Source organism: Lissotriton helveticus, chromosome 3_1, assembly GCF_964261635.1.
Source record: "Lissotriton helveticus chromosome 3_1, aLisHel1.1, whole genome shotgun sequence".
Taxonomy (NCBI): domain Eukaryota; kingdom Metazoa; phylum Chordata; class Amphibia; order Caudata; family Salamandridae; genus Lissotriton; species Lissotriton helveticus.
This window is the reverse complement of record NC_136061.1, coordinates 682,857,265-682,877,098: the sequence shown is the minus strand read 5'-3', so window position 1 is coordinate 682,877,098 and position 19,834 is coordinate 682,857,265.

The following is a 19,834-nucleotide window of genomic DNA, read 5'->3' as shown; positions in this document are numbered from 1 at the left end:
CAAACGGCAATAAAATTGCTTGCCTCATTCCTCAAGGACAGAACCCAGGCTGTCGCCTTGGGGACATACCAATCTGCTCAGCTGTCTCTGCCGTGTGGAGTTCCTCAAGGCTCATCCCTAAGTCCGACACTATTTAATATCTATGTGTCGGACCTTGCTAGTGTCATCAAAAGCCATGGGATGAGCCTAACTTCATATGCAGATGACACGCAATTGGTATTAGCCATTAAAGGCGATGGTCTGGAGGTGGCCCAACGCTTTCAAGATGGAATGCTGGCCATAGAAGAGTGGATGGCGATAAACAGCCTAAAACTCAACTCGGAAAAAACCGAGGTGGTCATTTTCGGACCACTCCAACCACCTTGGTCCTCAGTCTGGTGGCCATCTACTCTCGGAGCACCCCCGACACCAGTAGCTAAGGTCAGAAATTTAGGAGTCACTTTTGACGATGGTCTCATTTTTATGGACCATGCGAATAAAGTGGCATCAACAGCTCACTACAAGCTACGCATGATCAGGAAAATAAGTCTGTTTCTACCAGCAGCCACCACTAAAACTCTGGTTAGCTCCCTGGTCCTTTCGGCACTTGATTACTGCAATGGTTTATTTTTAAACACTCAGGTCAGGGTTCTAAAAAAGCTGCAGTCGATACAAAATGCTGCAGCACGTCTACTTTCGGGACTTCCAAAATTTACAGCCATATCAGGAACAATAAAAGAACTACATTGGTTGACCATCCAGAATAGGATTAAATTCAAATCCTTATGTTTAGTGTATAAGTCCTTAAACAATAAAGGTCCCCAATTTTTAAAGGACCAGTTGGTTCGATATCTCCCCCCTAGACAGCTCCGGTCCTCTAATCTCAAAAAACTAACGATCCCTCGGTCCAAAACAGTATCTTGGGGCGACCGTCGTTTTTTGACAGCTGCACCTAAACTATGGAACACCTTGCCGCAAGATATTAGACTAAGCCCGTCCCTCCTGCAGTTTCGCAAGAAACTAAAGACCTGGTTGTTTAACCAATAGTTGTTCCTCTAAATTACTTTGGACACCGCAAGCCGTACTGAACAACAATCATGCAAATATTCCAGCGCCAAGACGCCCGCGGGTATAAGATGCGCTTTACAAATGCCAAACATAAACATAAACATAAACATTAACCTATTCCCTATCCTAGAGCGCCCCCCAGAGCAATGCGCTGTAATAGTTTGCGTTGTAATGGTTGCGTTGTAAAGGCTCTGCGATGTAAAAGTTGCGTTTTAAAGGTTGTTTACCATCTGGATGTAGTATTTTGTTCTATTGTGCATTAAAGTACATTTCTTCTTGAAATTCAGGCACCTGGTTGAGCAATCCTTAATTATCCAAATGTGTATTTGTTGAGTGCTGAGTTCAAACACCTCACAGTACTACCGGAGAAGCATGTAACTGCTTACTATTGCTTCCACTAAGAGTCAATTGCTGAAGGGTGTATAATTGTCTCAGTTTCTAACCCGCAAGGAATTAAATTGTACTCTCTTAAAAAAGAATCTGCTGCGCCGTGAAGCTGTAATATAGTCACTGTTGTTGCTGAAGTATAATGCCGTGGACTGAAGTTTGAAAAAAAAACTCGAGGTCCCCGCCTTTCAGCAGCTTGACCTAATGCATCCACCCCACAAACCTGTGTTTGACCTCATGGCCTCAGGGTACTATCCTGTCAAGTCCACTCAGTTTCTAATCCTTCTGAGGTCAATAAATTGTGTACCACTGAGTTGGATAAGAATGAACACCTGTTTTTTTTTAGAGCAAAGGTGTCCAAAGAGTTATACATGCTCTTTGCCCTGATGTACAGTTTTCCCTCTGCGGCCGTCAGGAAGACCTCATCATTCTATTCAGAAAAAAAGACCCCCAGTCCATGTAGATAACTCCCAGGGTATCAAGGATATTAGTGTTTTGTTTCTTAAGGACAAAATTACGCTTTGGGAGTATATTGTTGAGAAACAAAAAAGTTTCCTGAGCTGCCACTTGATGTATGGCTGCCTCTCTACAAAGTTACGGTACAAAAGGGGGTGGTGATGGACGGAGCATCCGAACCAATCAAACACTCACACCCTGTCAAAAGATCTAGGTTTAATCCATCACCGTACTTTAGCCCACTCTGCCACCCCAGTTCAGACATGGCTATATGCAAATCAGTCTGACCCTGTGCCTCATGGGACCAGTCCAGCCCGAACTGCCAAGCCATGCCTTCCCTGGACCGGAAACAAGCTACCGAGGACTGGTTTCTGGCATTACAGCCGTCTTCAGCCCGGCTTGCTTGAATCCAGTGGCAAAGTGAGCAAGGGACTCACGTCTGAGCATACCCTGCCACAGTTATGGCGGCCAAAAGCGGTACAAAAGGGGGTGGTGATGGACGGAGCTTCCGAACCAATCAAACACTCACACCCAGTCAAAAGATCTGGGTTTAATCCATAACCGTTCTTTAGCCCACTCTGCCACCCCAGTTCAGACATGGCTATATGCAAATCAGTGTGACCCTGTGCCTCATGGGAACAGTCCAGCCCAAACTTCCAAGCCAAGCCTTCCCTGGACCGGAAAAAGCTACAGAGGACCGGTTTCTGGCATTACAGCCGTCTTCAGCCCGGCTTGCTTGAATCCAGTGGCAATGTAAACAAGGGACTCACGTCTGAGCATACCCTGCCACACTTATGGCGGCCAAAAGCAATACAAAGGGGGTGGTGATGGACGGAGCATCCGAACCAATCAAACACTCACACCCAGTCAAAAGATCTGGGTTTAATCCATCACCGTTCTTTAGCCCACTCTGCCACCCCAGTTCAGACATGGCTATATGCAAATCAGTCTGACCCTGTGCCTCATGGGAACAGTCCAGCCCGAACTGCCAAGCCATGCCTTCCCTGGACCGGAAACAAGCTACCGAGGATTGGTTTCTGGCATTACAGCCGTCTTCAGCCCCGCTTGCTTGAATCCAGTGGCAAAGTGAGTAAGGGACTCACGTCTGAGCATACCCTGCCACACTTAAGCGGTACAAAAGGGGGTGGTGATGGACAAAGTTACAGCGCCTTCAGAGGAGCTGCTTGGTGCAGCTCCTTTGAAGGTGCAGGGATCCCTGCCAGGGGACCCCACTTCCTCCGGCCCCCTTCTGCATTTACCATCATCAAAATTGGAATAAAAACCTGGGGCCTCATTTATGAGGCTATGTGTCACTTTTATGCCGCCGGTGCGTCACTTTTTGTGATGCACCAGTGGCCTAAAAAATGCGCCTTGTTGCGCCATATTTTCAAAGTGACGCATCTAGGTAGATACGTCACTTTGTAAACCCCTGTGCCACATTATACCTGCGCCAGGTATAATATATGCAAGGGGGGTGTTTTGACGCAAGAAAGGGTCATGGAAGTGACCCAGTGAAATCTATAAGATTTCACTGCGCCATTTCTTGGCCGCTAATGAGTCAAAATCTTAAGCCTGCTTCATGGCAGGCATAAGACTGACACAGGCACTAACAACATGGGACTTACCCATGTGAAAGTACACATTGCAGGAGTTGCGTCACTTTTGTGATACACTCCAACAATGCGTCACTTTTGAGCCTACAGATACGTCAGAAATACTGACATATCTGTAACTCCTTGTGTCATGACGCATCATAATATAAATATGACGCATCAATCACGACACAAGGAGTGTGCACTGAGAAGTGACACATCTTTGCTTTCACGCAGGGATGTGTCATTTCTCATAAATGAGGCCCCTGGTTTCTGACACTCACCTGCACCATCCTTTCTCCAGTTCCTCCGCCTCCCCAGCCAAAATATTTTTAAAAAAATGCTTGGCCTCTTGCCACCCATCCTCTGTACCCTCTGCATCTATCCTACCTCTGCACACCACCAAAATTGAAAAAAGAAGCCTGAGAAGCAGAGTGACCAAATGTGAAATGTTGTTATCTGAGACATCAGGAATTGAAACAGCAAGCAATGGGTACTGTCTTCGGCCCAAATGTTATATTGTATTGTATTTGGTATTTTTGAAGTCCTACAGGATGACTATCTGGGCCCAGATTTCCTGTGAGTTTGCGTCGTGGTTGGTTGTGTCACATTTGTGGCTCAGCGCCGATGCAAAATCCATGCCTAAGCTGAAGATGTAGACAAACTGTATTGAGGGGACTTTTATGGTGTGGGGAAGGGAGTGAGAGGGTTGAGTCTGGTGTATTGTTAAAAGCTGTCCCTAAAGAAAGCTGTGTGAGTATTGGACATGATTCACATGTTTGCATTAAAAATAATCAGATTTTCCAGCACAGCAGGAGAGTGAAGCTTTGTTTAAGCAAAGCAGGTAAACATTTTAATGGGATCATTGCCAGCTGCAGAAATGCTTCTGGATTGTGAAAAAGACCAATCCTGCTGCTCACATGGCATCGCATATTAACAATTTGCATGTTTTTTTGTTGCCACCCTCCACTGCAGATGGATATTTGTAATCATTACTGTGGATTTGCAGCATTGGAATAAGCTGCCCACTCGACAGTGAAAATACTTTTACTTGCCTTTTTCACCTGTTAGATGCATTCCATTGCTTTATCTAGTTGGGAAAAAAAGCTGTGAAACCCGATTTTCCGCTTAAGAGTATTCGAAATGAGTGATTTCTTTCGGCTTTTCTATTCTCCGTCTTCCTCTTTTTCTGCCTCTCACCATGGGCTGAAGTGACAAGCTGTGGCTGGGACAAGTGAGAAGACAGGAGCTGTGCTTTCAGTTTCTGTCCTTGCAATAAAATAACGCTTGTGAATGCGTTGCTGTCGCAAGCCCAACTTTCACAATGCATTCTAATTTGCAGACATGAAAAGAATCTTTCAATAAACTTTTCCCCTGTTGCTTCTTGTTTCAAGTTTACAAAGGGAATGGCACGAAACATATATAAAACTTTAGGAAACATTGTCATCTTCAGGACATTGGACCTTCCTACTATTGACAGATGCAATGAATCCATTCTTTTAAGCTCAACCCCCATCGAATTCAGCACTGGAGTAAAATTATCTCTAATAATAAGCTCGGGTGAGGCATTGATCCTTATTCCTAGATAAATTGCCGAGCTAACATAACTGGAATTGGATTCAGCCAAGTTATCCTGGGAACAGATCACTTGAGTTTTACCCTCATTTAGCTTATATCCTGAAAACCTCCCATATATTTGGTAATTCCAACCAATGCCTGTAAGGCTGATTGAGCTTCCACCGTGGTAACTGCCAAGTCATCCGCATAAGCGAGAATTTTGGTTTCAAATCCATGACTGGCTTTATCGCTATATCACCAAGTATCCGCTGTATCAATGGATCAATACACAATGCGAACAAGATGGGTGAGCAGGGGCAACCCTGTCGTGTCCCCCTTGTTATATGTATTTTTTCTAAGCTTTCACCCATCAATTGTATTTTGGCAACATGGTCAGAATACATTGCTTTTATAGCAGTCTGGAATCTTGCCCCGAACCCTCCTTGCTTCCAGCATCCCCCACAGATATTCCCACCTGACACGATCAAATGCTTTCTCTGCGTCGAGGAGGATCATTGCCATCCCTCCCTCCCCAGCAGCATGGACATCAAACAGAGATATTACACGTCTGATATGATCAGTAGTCCTCCGGCACGGGACAAAGCCATGCTGCCAGGGTGAGACCAGACCCCCAATGATCCTCCCCAGACGTTTTGCCAGGATTTTTGCGTAGATCTTATTATCCGCATTTATAAGGGAAATGGGTCTGTAGGAGCCAGGGTTTTCTTTCGGTTTCCCCTTTTTATGAAAGACCACTATGTTTGTCTCTGTCCATGTTTCCGGTATTTTACCCATATTGATTATCCCATTAAATAAATCTAGAAGCCTTGGAGCTATCTCCTCCAACACACACTTATATACTTCTAACGGGAGTCCGTGAGGCCCTGATGCTTTCCAAGGAGCCACTTCATGTAGTGCTTCTAAAATTTCAGCCATAGATATATCTTTTTCCAGAATTTCCCTCTCCTCTTGATCTAATTGAATACCTTCCTCCCCCAACACTTCCCGTGGTATTTCTAGGACTACATCTTCCTGATATAGGTTTTGATAATAGTTTTTAAAAACCTTCAGGATATCCTGGGGCTCGTCATAAACCCGGCCCTGTTCTTGAACACTAGATATTACATTTCTAGCAGTGGCCTGTCTAATGTGTAATGCAAGTTCCCTTCCAGCCTGCTCCCCCGTCTCATATAATCGGCTTCTGTTTACTTGATATTCAGAGGCAGCCTTTTTAGCCTTTTGATTATGAATTTCTGCTTTTATGGAATTTACTTTTAACAGGTTTTCTTTCCCCTTCTTTACCCTGCATGATATCCTTCCCGTGTTGTTTCTTTGCTTCTATCAATTGGCGTAGGAGCAGCTGCCTCTCTGAGGAGTTTATTTTCCTTGAATGAGCAACAAAACTAATAACCTCCCCCCGAAATGCCACCTTGTAGGCGTCCCACACAGAATTTCTTGATGCACTGAATCGATTTGCATCAAAGTACCTCTGCGTCCATTTTTTGATGTGTTCAACAAAGATACTATCTACTATTAGCTTTCTTTCGAAAGTCCAGGTCCTATATCTCCTATCTGGCATTATGCATTCATGGGTTAGAATCAACGGGTTATGGTCCGACAAAATTTTTGGCAGTTTTCGTATCTTCACCTTACTTAATTCTGTGCTTGATATCATAAAATAGTCCAATTTAGTGTATTTTTGAAATGGACAAGAGTAATAAGTGAATCCGGGATTGTCGGGCTCCTTATTTCCCCACACATCTATTAACCCCAAAGATTGCATCAATGAGGAAAGGGCTCGAAATACCCTAGGCTTCCTACCTGAATATACATTCCTATTTACAAAATCTGCTGAAATATTCAAGTCCCCGCATAACACTATTGGGGCGGACCAGCCAACCAGTTCTTTTTCTAGAAATTCAAAAACCTCAGGGTCATCCTGATTAGACCCATATACCCCACAAATGGTAATACCTATACCCATTTCGATCACTACCCATCTCCCTAATGTATCGGCCCTGAAGCGCTTTATTCCCCCTAATCCTCCCTTTCCTAAGATAGCCACCCCCCTTACTGTGGAAGTCTGCGATGTACACAAAAAATCTCATACCCCCTATTATTCAACAGGTGCTTTTTACCCCATGGCAGATGCGTTTCCTGCAAACACAGGACATCTATCTGCTCTGTCTTAACAAATACGGCCAACCTGCCCCTCTTTTTCCAATCGTTTAACCCCCTAATATTCAGAGAGCATATACTAAGTTTTGTCATTTTTCTGTGTGTATATTTCCTTCTTTTTTAACCGATAAGAGTGGATATCACAACCAGGTTCCATTCTTAAAAAACAATACACAACCGTAAATAGAATTGTTTTATGCCATAGAGTCTCTTTTTTGCATTTTCTCCCCCCCCACCATACCCCCTCTATCCTTCCCCTGACCTTTGAAGATCCCCGCCACCCCGCCACCCCTCTGCCCGTCCCCCACTCTTCCCCCTTTCCCTGACCCCTGCACCCTTCTTCGTGAGGCACTCAGACCTTGGTCTGTGCATATGACGCGTGCAGTAGTCGCAGTGAGGACATCCCACAAACTCCTATTGATACCTCCGGACCCCCCTTAACACATTACATCGAACAAGACCCCTAAATCAGTGACTAAACACAAAAACAAGAAAAACCAAAAATAAGATAAGAAAGAGAAACCAAAGGAACAAAAAAAGGAGAAACAGAGAGAGAATCAGTACGTAGATCTAATCAGACTCTTCTCCCCCTTCCTAGGGTAGAGAAAAAAACAAACATCTGTAGTAATTGACTCCAGGCTGGTTGAGGTATTTCATGAAGATTTATTGTAAGATGTTAAGTATCCTGGAATAAGCCCCACTAGGAGCAGCCAGCAGGCAGCTCAGCCCCATCATAACTGTGGCTTATCTTCAATCAGCACCCAACATTCCATGGTGCATCACAGTACAGAGGCATTCCACTAGAAGGCATGAAGTAGATAAAGGCATGCATAGGAATATGCAATAGGTAGAATACAACATACCTCCTTTTCTTCCAAAACAAAACAATGAACAAAGGAGTATAGAAACTAAAAGAAGGAGAAAGCGTACCGATCAATACCCGCTGACACATCCACTGGTCAGACAGATGTGGCAGAAGGCACCGCACAGTATGAGACGTAGAAAATACAAAAACAAAAAAAAACAATGAATAAAGATTAGAAACATTCTTTTTCTAGAAATACTTACAATGAAGAATACATAGAGTGAGGTAATAAGACTACATACTACCCTGAAGACATAGTAATTAAAAATATAATGTAAACACTTTGAATAACGGGCAAATACAATTCAGCAAGAAATGTAGTGAGTAATTAATAATGAAACACTCATATTAACACGACCTCGTGAAAGGTCACATATTGAAAACTTGAGGAGTGTAACTTTACAAATTAGTGAAGATTACCAATGCCAAATTTAGTGGTAATACCTTTGAAAAATTTAGAGGGATAAACCCCATATCGAAAATTTAAAAGGTTAACATTGAAAATATTGAAATTGATGAGAGGCGGTAAAAACATTTTACAACCTCAAGAAGGTCACATTTTGAAAAACCTAGAAAAATTTAGAAAATTGAACGATTGAAACTGACCATTTGAAAATACGTGAGTACGTCGATAAGTAGAACACGATTACTCAATAGGTAGAATACAACATAATCCCATCCTCGTCGCCATCAAAATGTAGTAATTGACTCCAGGCTGGTTGAGGTATTTCATGAAGATTTATTGTAAGATGTTAAGTATCCTGGAATAAGCCCCACTAGGAGCAGCCAGCAGGCAGCTCAGCCCCATCATAACTGTGGCTTATCTTCAATCAGCACCCAACATTCCATGGTGCATCACAGTACAGAGGCATTCCACTATAAGGCATGAAGTAGATAAAGGCATGCATAGGAATATGCAATAGGTAGAATACAACATATTCTTATCTACCCAGAGTGTCCAGGTATTCTTGCGCTTTCACTTCCGAGGAAAAGTACAGTGTCCGCCCTTCGTTTATTATCTTGAGTTGCGCTGGGTTTATGAGATATACTTGGACTTTTTTAGCCTGAAAAGGTTGAATCAGCTGTCTCAATCTCCAGCGCCTCTCCACTGTCGTATGGCAATAGTCGGGCGGACAAAGAACGTAAACCCATCACTCGACCTTTTTGCATCCGGTCTTGCTTTTTCCGCTATAGCTTGTCGCAAGATAAAATTCCCCAGAAAAATCAAGATTGCCCTGGGTTTGTCACCTTCCCTTGTATTGTTGTGTGCTTTAAACAGCGGTCTGTGCGCCCTCTGGACTTCTCCCGCCCAGTTCCAGCCTGTAAATTCCGGGAAGGCAGATTCAAGTAACTTGATCATAAAGGCTCTGGCGTCCCCCCCCCCTCTGCTCCCTCGGGGACTCCAGGCACCCTTAAATTGTTCCTTCTAAGCCTGTTTTCCATGTCCTCCAGTTACCACTGGATATCAGTGACCTGGGCACTTTGAGACTCCACTTTACTGATCGCCGCCGCCGCCTCTGACTCTGTTGCAACAATTCTCTCCTCGAGGTTCGAGACCCTGTCCCCCACATTAGTACAGGCTTTGGATAATTTCAGCACAACACCCTGCATTTTTCTCATTGCCGCCTGTGATTTGCGGCTATCCTGGTGAGTCTCCTCCCTGTGGGCTAATATCGCCTGATGGATTACTTCCAGGAGCGGGGGTTGGTTTATTGAGGTTTCCACGTTAGGGATGCCCTGGAGTGGCATTGCGGAGGAGTGATCCCAGCTTAGATCTTGTTGAGACTGCCCCTTCTTTTATGATGATATTTTGTGTCTTATGGCTGTCCCCGGGGGTGCTTGTTCAGGATCGCTCTCCGTCTCCCAATTACTGTCTCCCGATAATGAGCTTCTCTCCTCATCTTCGGACTAATCTGCTCCATCAGAGACGGAGAAAAAGCATTCACTGGGGTCTTTGTCCAGAGTCTCCCCACTGCTCAGACCATCCAGGTTTCCCTCATCAGTCGTAGGGGCCATAGCTAACCCTTCCCTGCTAAGTGAAGCTCCGTCTCCCAAGCTTACTCCATTAGTTGTTGCTGCCGCTGACTCTGCTGTCGGGGGGGGGTGTAGAGATGGCATTCGCCTGGGTATGATGCTGGGTATGGGTTGCGCTCTGATCAGGTCTTATTTCAGCTCGCATTTCACTTCCTGGTAGGGAGCCCTGTGACACTCCTACACTTAGTTCCGGCCCCAGCTCCAATATCTCATCGGGCGTCCCCCCCACTTCAGTCTCAGCCTCCACCCTTAGCCTGGCTCCCCTCTCCTTACCGGTTCGGGTTAGGAGGTCAGCAATTGACGTTGTTGCCTTTCGGGTCCTTACAGCGTTTTGCTTCAGCTTCGGCTCTGATGGAGGTGGAGGTGTCCGTACCTTTCGCGTAGTCACCACCTTGCCTGATTCCGCATCCTCCATCTCTGCTTTCTTCCGGGCTGCCGCTTTCACCCCAGTCAGCGTTTTCGGCGCCATAGCTTCCCTACTCCGCTCCGCCAGCACACACTGCCTGAAGCCGAGACTCCGCCTCCGCCTCCAGCCTCAAGCCGCGCTCGTCACTCTGGACAGGGCAGCTCCGACCACTATTCTCCACCGCAGACCGGACTTTGCTGAGTACGGCGTCTTCACACAGATCAGCACACAGGTACACGAAATTGACATCAATACTGGTTGTAGTCCGACCTTTCTCTTACCTGAAAAAATCAGATTTTCGGTCATTGCATCAGTTTGGGAAGGTGGCGAAAATCCCTGCCCTCACTGCTAGTGCTGCATCGACCGCCACTACGCGGCCGCCATCTTGCCCCATCACGTTTAGTGTAACCTTGTGAGCACACATTGTTTTGTCATTGTTTTGTTTATGTATTGGACTTTGTAGCATGTTGTCTGTCTTGCAAAGAATAATTTAAATAACAAAAAACGTTTTTATTTTTGAAAGAATTTTTGTGTGGGTACCTTGCTTTTTGTCTTTTGACTGCACATCTTTGACATTTAGAAAGAGGATATGCCGTTTCCTTTACAATTTTATCCCTGAACCATTGTGGTTGGTATACAATGTAAGGTGAAAGCCCTCATGGGCCATTAGCTCATGTGTCCATATAAAGGAATACCATAATTTACTGATGAGATATGGGCCACCCCTTTGACAGAACTTTAATAATGAGATTGTGCAAACTGGGAATATCTGCGTACTTTGATTGAGACAACAGGAATTGATGGCAGAATGGGCCAACTACAATTTCCATAAGTGTCACCGTGTCGCTGGAAGCATCTGGTCTCTCTCTGAGCAACATGGCTTGCAGCCTGGCCCACTGAGCAGGTCCATGATATTAACAGCAGCAACCTGGGCTATTTCAGCAGGATTAAGGGATGTATGTAAATTGGCAGTACTCCCTTAAAGGACTCCAGCAGAGTGTCCTGTGCTATCAGTCAATAGGACAGTTGAATCTCTAGTCTAAGACTGTTTATGGGTTCTTCACAGGAGAACTAATCTGTGTTATAGTTCCTGCACCAGTATTAAAACACTGTTATAACCTTTGGCACTGTATTTATAGCAGCCTTTTCACAGATAAGTCACAATTTATCATTTAAGCACTCTTTCACCTGTGCTTCAACTAACTATCTAGTGTGCACCTAGTGCTTCGTCAGCACTTCGTGATCACAAACGCATCCTTGTTTGTCAATGCACCAGATTATCGGTGTAGACCTTACAGTTAAAAGTGTTTCAAGAACTTTTATGCTGTACTTCCTCTAAGAACTGATGTTTTTTAACCAATGTATTTGGAAATAGATGGTCTGAAATTAGTATGAAATGCAGCAAATAACTTTTACATTATTGGAGCTACGACAGGTTCATACCCGCACAGCTACTGCACACTGCTAGTAGATGCGGGTCTAGACCGACTCTGACATCTTATTGTTTTTTTACTTATGTTCATGCTGTGCTCTTTTTACTGTTTTTATAAAGTTTTTACATGTGTGGGTTGATGTTTGTGTGGTAGTGAGAGTCAAGGGTGAGCATCCGTGGTGCTGCAACAAGCCCATCAAAAGACACTTAAGTTTGTGCCCTTATCTATTCAGTTCTGTTCAGGCTTGGGAATCATGTTGGTCTTTTGTGCTTTAAATATCAATTCAACGCTGTTCATTAATGACTGGCTAAATGTGATTGTTGTCTTTAGAACTAAGTTTTCCCAAGTTTTCAAGAATGGTATGGGCTTCACATTTAGGAAGGGAGTTACCTGGTAAAATTAAAAGGACGTTCTGGCCAAATATCTTCATCTGGCAGATCTAGATATGAAGCTCCTTTATGCAAAGGATAATCAAAGTCACTTAAACGTATAAGTCTCCTGTCTGTTACGCTGAAGTTCATAAGCGTGACATATGTTAATTCCATCTCTAGTTTGTTTTAATGCTGTTTGACACACCTTGTAAATAGAGCAAAATGTCTTACCTAACAAACTCTCGGTTGATTAGGAGAACAGTACTTGCTTACTTGGATAAAGGCATCCTCCAGCCTCTAGACATTCTGAGCAGTCAATCTTTCAGGTCTCACCCTCAAATATAACTCGGACATCACTATGAGATGGTCAGGAATAAGATTATCTAATAGGAGGCGATAGACCCATGACCCTAATCACTAAAAATGGCTGCTCAAAAATAAATTTGAACAAATCAATGCACAGTGCATCCTGCTCATAAACATGAGATTCATGACACTATTGTTAACAATCCCCTAGCTGTCCTTATGTTGATAGAAACTTAATGGTTGACACTTCCAGACCAGGTATTCTTTTTGCTACACCAGCGTTCCCACATTATTAAAAGAGCAATCAAACCAGGGATCAAGGCAGTAATTTATCTCTAGAATCAATCAGGTGACTACTTAGTATTACTATAGTATTAAATTATTGAAGTATTATTTTTTCACTCACCAAAGGTCACAAACACATTTCGAAAGGTGGGTAATAGAAGTATGCTCACCCCTGACAGCACCTAACTCTAAAGTGCTAGGTTGATAGGTTGAAGAAGGTGGGGAGGGTATTGGGTTCCGTGTTAAAGTGGATACAGTCCTTTACATCAGACCAGAGAACTAGAGTTGTCTAATGACAGAATAGCAAACACAGTCTTTGTACATTGCGCTTTGGCTCTTGTCTGTCTTCACCTCCTTTAACGGATATGTTAAACAAATAACTGTTAGAAGACATGCTGATGGATGAATAAAAATTGGCTGAGATTAACTCCTGCAAAAATAGATTTTTTTTATCATGGGGTGGAGCACTAGACACAGAGTTACTTGTGTCAAAAGATCCAATTTTTTATTTGGATTTTCAAGTTAAGTAGTGTCTGGGAATCCAGAGGGCTCTATTTTATTAATGAGTATCCATGGATGCTGAAGGGAATAACATCATCAGATCCTCCAACCAGCATCTAAAGATGCTCCTAAAGATCAGGTATTTAACATTGCAACAAGATAGATCCACTGCTGCTGGTGCAGTGATTGAATCAAACATTGATTACAATGTTCACATTGTTAAGTTGCAAGTGCTGCAAAATGCTTCACTATGGGCTGTCTTTGATTTAATAAAGCAACCGCACATCTCTTCTGGGGGCCCAGCAGCAGCGGCCAGTGCAGGTAAGCATGGTGGGGTGGGGCGGGGGGATGTTGACAGATGATGGAATAGGCAAATAAAAAAAATATTTACATTCTATTTTGACGTCTGTCGATATCCCCCTCGCCCCGCCTACCCGCTGAGCTTATCTACACTGGCCACTGCTGGAGTCCTGAAATGTGCCTCGCTGCTGTTAGTGGCCATAATTCAGGTTAAGGTTTACCGCACAAGGACATTTGAAGCTGAGCTTTAATCTATATTGCCCCTTTAGGTCACTGAGATCAGAGGGCAAAAAGTGGTCTTTCCCTCAAACTTGTTAGAAGAAAAGTGGGAGGTAAATTATTTCCACGCAAACCAAGAAACTAATAGAATGCACTGCCTGAGCAACTAAAATGGCAATAGGAGCTACTACAATGCCAGAAAGGATTCAATTCAAAACTCTTTAGAGAAGTATATGTTTTTATTTTATTTCACAAACGTGATGCACGTGAGACATATGAGCTATACATACATTTATAGATGATCACAATTACTCCTTGTTTTCTGCTTTTCAAAGAACTGTACTTGCCGTATACCTCATGTCTTAGAGCTCATGAATGCATTTGGGATCAATTGGACTTTGATGTTCATCCCTGCATGGATTCAAAATGGGTAAGTAAGGTTAGTGCTAAGTTCAAGAGTCTCCTGGTAATAAACAAAAGGATACTTGAAAGGACCTCGTGGACCTTTTCCCTTCTTAACTTTTTCATAGGAAGCAAACCTATGGAGCACTTTTTTTTCTAAGGTGACACTATTATTGCAGGATGGTGCCACATTTCCAAAAAGTAGCACCATGCGAGTGTTTTACAGCGATAACAGTCATTTCGTGCAGCAGGCTCATTATACTTGAACTTGGTAGATATACACTTTGGGGGGGGCTCGGCTTGCACCCAGCGACAATGGCGGCTCCTCCGTGACTCCCCTGTGACGGCGGGACCTGGAACGGAACGGGCAGCGCCTTACCGCCTTCACGGAGCCTCTAGTGTGCGGGCAGTGATGTGGGAAACTGCATAGCCTTTGAGGACACCAATTTCAAGAGGTTCCTTTGCCTGCAAGCAGTTTTTGCAGCTGTTGTTCACTGCGGCGTAGCTCCGGTGAGTGGCTGCCGCCATTTTGCGCATTTGTGCCGCTGACGCAGTCATTCTCCTAGCGACTTTCATAATGCCATAAAGTGCCCCCAAACACAAAGAAAGCTGACAAACAGAGTATTCTCATCTCTGCAGAGACTTTGCTATGAGGTAGATACTGCCTATTGAGACACTACTCAGGAGAACTTATTCTCCACACTATAGCCGCCATTTTGTGACCTGCTGTTCACTCACCTTCTGCATTCATGGTGATTTTTATTCCAGCACTCTACCTCATATCTGCTGCTTATCCACATCAGCTGGATGGTCTTATTCACACAATTGGGTGTTCTCTGTGATGTTCTACTGGATTACATTTCGTCGCAACTAATTCCCTGATGCTCTGCATTCTCTGCTTGACTTCTTTTTTTTTTTGGACCATTCTCACGTTACCTGGGGATCTCAAATGATGAGAGCCTGTATGTTGATATTTTGTTGAATATTTTACATATTATATTATACTGTATGTGACTGCCATTTATTGACTCTATCTGCTTATGATTTAGTTTCATAGTACTTTGTTGTGCCATATCCTATTTTTCTGTATTGCTGTTCTATTCCTCTTAGAATTCAGGGTTGTTTATCTAACAGCAAGGTTCCATAGTCGATATATTTCCAAGCGTTCATATTTTTCCTGAAAGGATATTTGAAATAGTATTATATTAATGTATTAACATATCTGATTGTCTAATGTTTGAATTGGTAACCTTCTGAACCATATTTTTGCTAATGCATATGCGTTCTGCTTTTGCGTATGCCCCTCGTACTATTTTGCTCACATGATTGTTCTCCATTTCCTTTTATCGCTTCACGATACTTGGTGTACTATATTGCTATGATACATTGTTCAAGCTTATGGGAAAGTTGTCCAAACTCTCTTCCTTGCCTCAACCTCCACTTCGTAGATTTTTGATTCGCACTAGCTTTCGCTTTGACTGCTTATCCATGGAGACTTCGGACTCTTCACCTAAGGGTGCCACATCGCCTCCTACTTCTTATAGTTCAGTTGTCACCAAGGCTTCTACGAAACGCTTGAAAAAGGACCCTCCTTCTCCACCTAAACAGACATCCTCAGTTACAATGGACTTACTACTTGATGAGATTAGAGCATTGAAACCATTCATTGAGGAAACTAAATCTACGCTTCAGATGCTCTCGCATAAATGGTCCACTATAGATCAACGTGTCACTGTATTGGAAAGAAATGTTGATTCTATCTCTTCTTCCACCTTCAAAGTGGAGTCTATTTCCTCACAAGTTTCTGTACTTCACAAACAGATTGACAATTTGGAAAATAGAAATAGACGAAACAACCTTCGCATTTATGGCCTTCCTGAGAACACGGAGGGGTGAGATCCGCCCACATTCTTCAAATCATTTCTTCCAACTCTTCTTAAACTACCTGAGGGCACTACTTTAAACATCCAGAGAGCGCATCGCCTAGGACCTCCGTCACGTTCAACGTCATCCTCTTCCTCTACTAACAAACCGAGAGGAGTGATTTTGTACTTCCTTGAGTATACTGATTTATTGATGGTTCTCTCAGCTGCCAGAGCGATGAATCGCATAATATGGTCAGGCAAATCTCTATTTTTCTCTCAGGATTACGCTAAGGCAACTGCTGACCGAGGCAAAGAGTTCCTGTCCTTGAGGCCGCAGCTACCCTCCATCAATGCAAAATATGGCCTTTTCCACCCATGCTTATTCACGGTGACTATCAACAATAGAACCACAACTTACGAAGATCCAATCTAATTAAAGAGTTTTCTCTATTCCTTTCATGCTGATACCATGGACCCTGCTTCAGCGGGAAACTCCCTTTAGACAGTAGAATCTATGAACTGAGAGTTCTTTTTTCATGTGGCTTTGCTTTGTTGATGAAGCTTTTCTTCTATCTGGTTTATATTCTGCAGTTAATATTTTAAGGTTCAATAGTCTATGCTGTTACTCTTCTTCACTATGATTCTTAACTTGCATTTTTTTTTCACAGGTTGTATTTCGTGCTCCCTTCATCCCTCCATTTTTGAAGTTTGCTCGTTCATTCCGTCCTCCTTCCTGCCTTCCCCTGTGGGTCCTGGACGTGTCATTGTTCAGTGTGGCCTTCCATCCCTCCATTCCTTGCATGTTATGGAGTTTATGTAAGTTCCCTTTATCTTTTCTCCACTTTTTACTTAATACTATTTTTCATCTTCTTTTCTTCTTTCATTTTCTACTTGATGTCTTTGCTCATTCATCCATCTCTCTTTGCTTCCTCACTTCTTGTCGTAATACGTCTCTCCATCTATCTTTCTTCATTCCTTGTTCTTCTCTCCTCCTTTCTCTTTCTTGTTTCATATTCAGTTGGTTGGATGTTCAATATAACTCATTTATTTTTAAAATGTTGCATATGTTGGAATGTATTCTTTTGTTATAAATATCTCCTATGCCCTTAAAAGTTATTTCATGGAATTTCAGAGGTTTACATTCGCCTATTAAACGCCAGAGAGTTTTGACACATTTGGCTAAATTAGACGCAGACATTGCATGCATACAAGAAACTCACTTAACAGATGAGGAATCTGCTAAACTGAAGAGAGGATGTGTGGGAGAGGTTTTGTTCTCTTCAGGGGATGGTAAACGCAATGGAATCGCTATTCTTATTCGTAAATCCCTGTCTGTTAAGATTCTCTCTCACAGTCAAGATCAGTTAGGAAGATGGGTATTTGTTAACTTTATGGTGGATAATGTACCAGTTTCCTTATTGAATGTCTATGCTCCTACAGTTGGCGACCCTTCTTTCTGGACTTCTCTCTCTAAACAAATCACACAATGCTACGATGACAATTTCATTCTTGCTGATGACTGCAATGACGTCTTTGACCCCTTTTTGGATCGCAACTCAACGACCCCATTTTCACCTCATAGATCCCAAAGATCCTTTGTACACACCATAAAACAACACAAATTTGTTGATGCATGGAGACTTTGCAACCCTTTGAAATTTCCTTGTATTCACTAACACATCATACTCAATCCCGCATCGATTATATTTTTGTTTCTCATAATATCTCTCAATCATTGACCCGATCGGATATTGGCGCCATTTTGAATTCAGATCATGCACCTGTTACTATAACCCTTGATGTTCTTCATACGCCTACCTCCCATCGTAAATGGCGTTTCAACAATGCTCTCCTTCTAGACCCTGCCTTCTGTTCCTCTTTTACTTCCTTTTTTACAGAATACTTCATTCTTAATCAGTCAGAAGAATTGTCATATCATACAATTTGGGATGCTTTTAATGCCTCAGCTAGAGACTTTATTATTCGCTTTGTCTCTAATAAACGTAAAGTAGCGCGCCAAAAAACCAATGATCCTCTTACTAAAATGTAACATTTAGAGCATTCCTATCATTCCTCTAAATCAAAGGACTGCTTATCAGAACTTCTAAAAATCAAATTTCAATTTAATCAGAACACCACCAATAACGCATCTATTTACTAAAATCGAGTGCAAAATGTTATGGTGCCCAAAATAAAGCTGGCAAATTACTCGCTAATTACCTAAAAACCAAACAAAATCAGCTTCTTATAGAATCTAAATATTGCTCTGATAATTCATTAAAATTTAAAGACGATGATATCTTGAACAAATTCCTTCACTTCTATAAAACACTTTATACTTCTGAATCTTCGCCGTCCGAGCATTCTATCTCTCAATGCTTTTTTAACATTCACTTCCCTTCCGAATCTCCTCCAGATCTGTCCTCTCAAGAACTAGATATTACTCAGAAAGAACTCCATACAGCTCTTAACTTTCTTAAAAAGGATAAAGCACCAGGACCAGATGGTTCACGGTTGCATTTTTTAATCATTTTGCTTCTTTGGTGCTCCCCAGATTACATACCCTTGTTCTTTCCTTTTTGAAATCTGAGGGCTCCACTGGTTCCTTTTCAGATGCCCTTATTTGCTTGATCCCCAAGGAAGGCAAGGATACCCAACATTGGAAGAATTATAGACCCATTTCTCTAGTTAATGTGGATTTCCAAAGCTCTGGCACTGCACTTGGAAGTTCAACTACCAGAACTGTTAGGGTTTGAACAGTCTGGCTTTGTAAAGGGAAGGCTTATTAGCGATAACACTCGTCTATTCTTTGATATCCTCTCCAAAACTCCTCGCCTGTCTCAACCTGTAGCCGCCATTGCCTTGGATGCAGAAAAGGCATTTGACAGGGTCGAATGACCTTATCTGTTTAGTGCACTTAGATGGTTCGGTTTTGGCCCCAAAATTATTTCTTTGATTTCTATCCTATATTCTCACCCAAAAGCCGCTGTCACTGCTAATGGGGGTAAGTCCTCCTACTTTCATCTTGCACGAGGACTTAGGCAGGGATGCCCTCTTTCCCCTTTCCTTTTCAATATTGCCCTGGAACCTTTCTTACTTAGGATCCGCCAAAACACAGACATCCATGGCTTTTCTTTCCAAGATTCCACCATTAAAATGTTCTTCTATTCTTATCAAATCCCCAAATTTCCTTACCAGCTTTTCTAACTGAGGTTGACTCTTTTGCCTCGGTATCTGGTTACAAATTAAATAAAGATAAGTGTGAGATCCTCTCTTTGACAAAGTATACGTTTAGTGCTGATTTCACTATATCTGGTTTTTCCTGGAGTCCCCAATCCATTAAATATTTAGGATTACATTTTTCCTCCTCTATTAAGGAAACAGTGTCAAGATGTATGGATAAATGTATTGATCGGTTATCTTCCTTGACGGCAAAATGGCACCCTTTGTATCTCTCCTGATGTGGTCATTTAGATACAATTAAAATGATGCTCTCTCCCATTGTTTTATACACACTTTCTAATATTCCAGTACCGATCCCCCTCAATTTAAAAAAAAAAATTAACTCTATGCTATAAGCTTTTCTTTGGGGTAACAAAAATCTTGCATGCCTCTTCGTTGACTGATTCG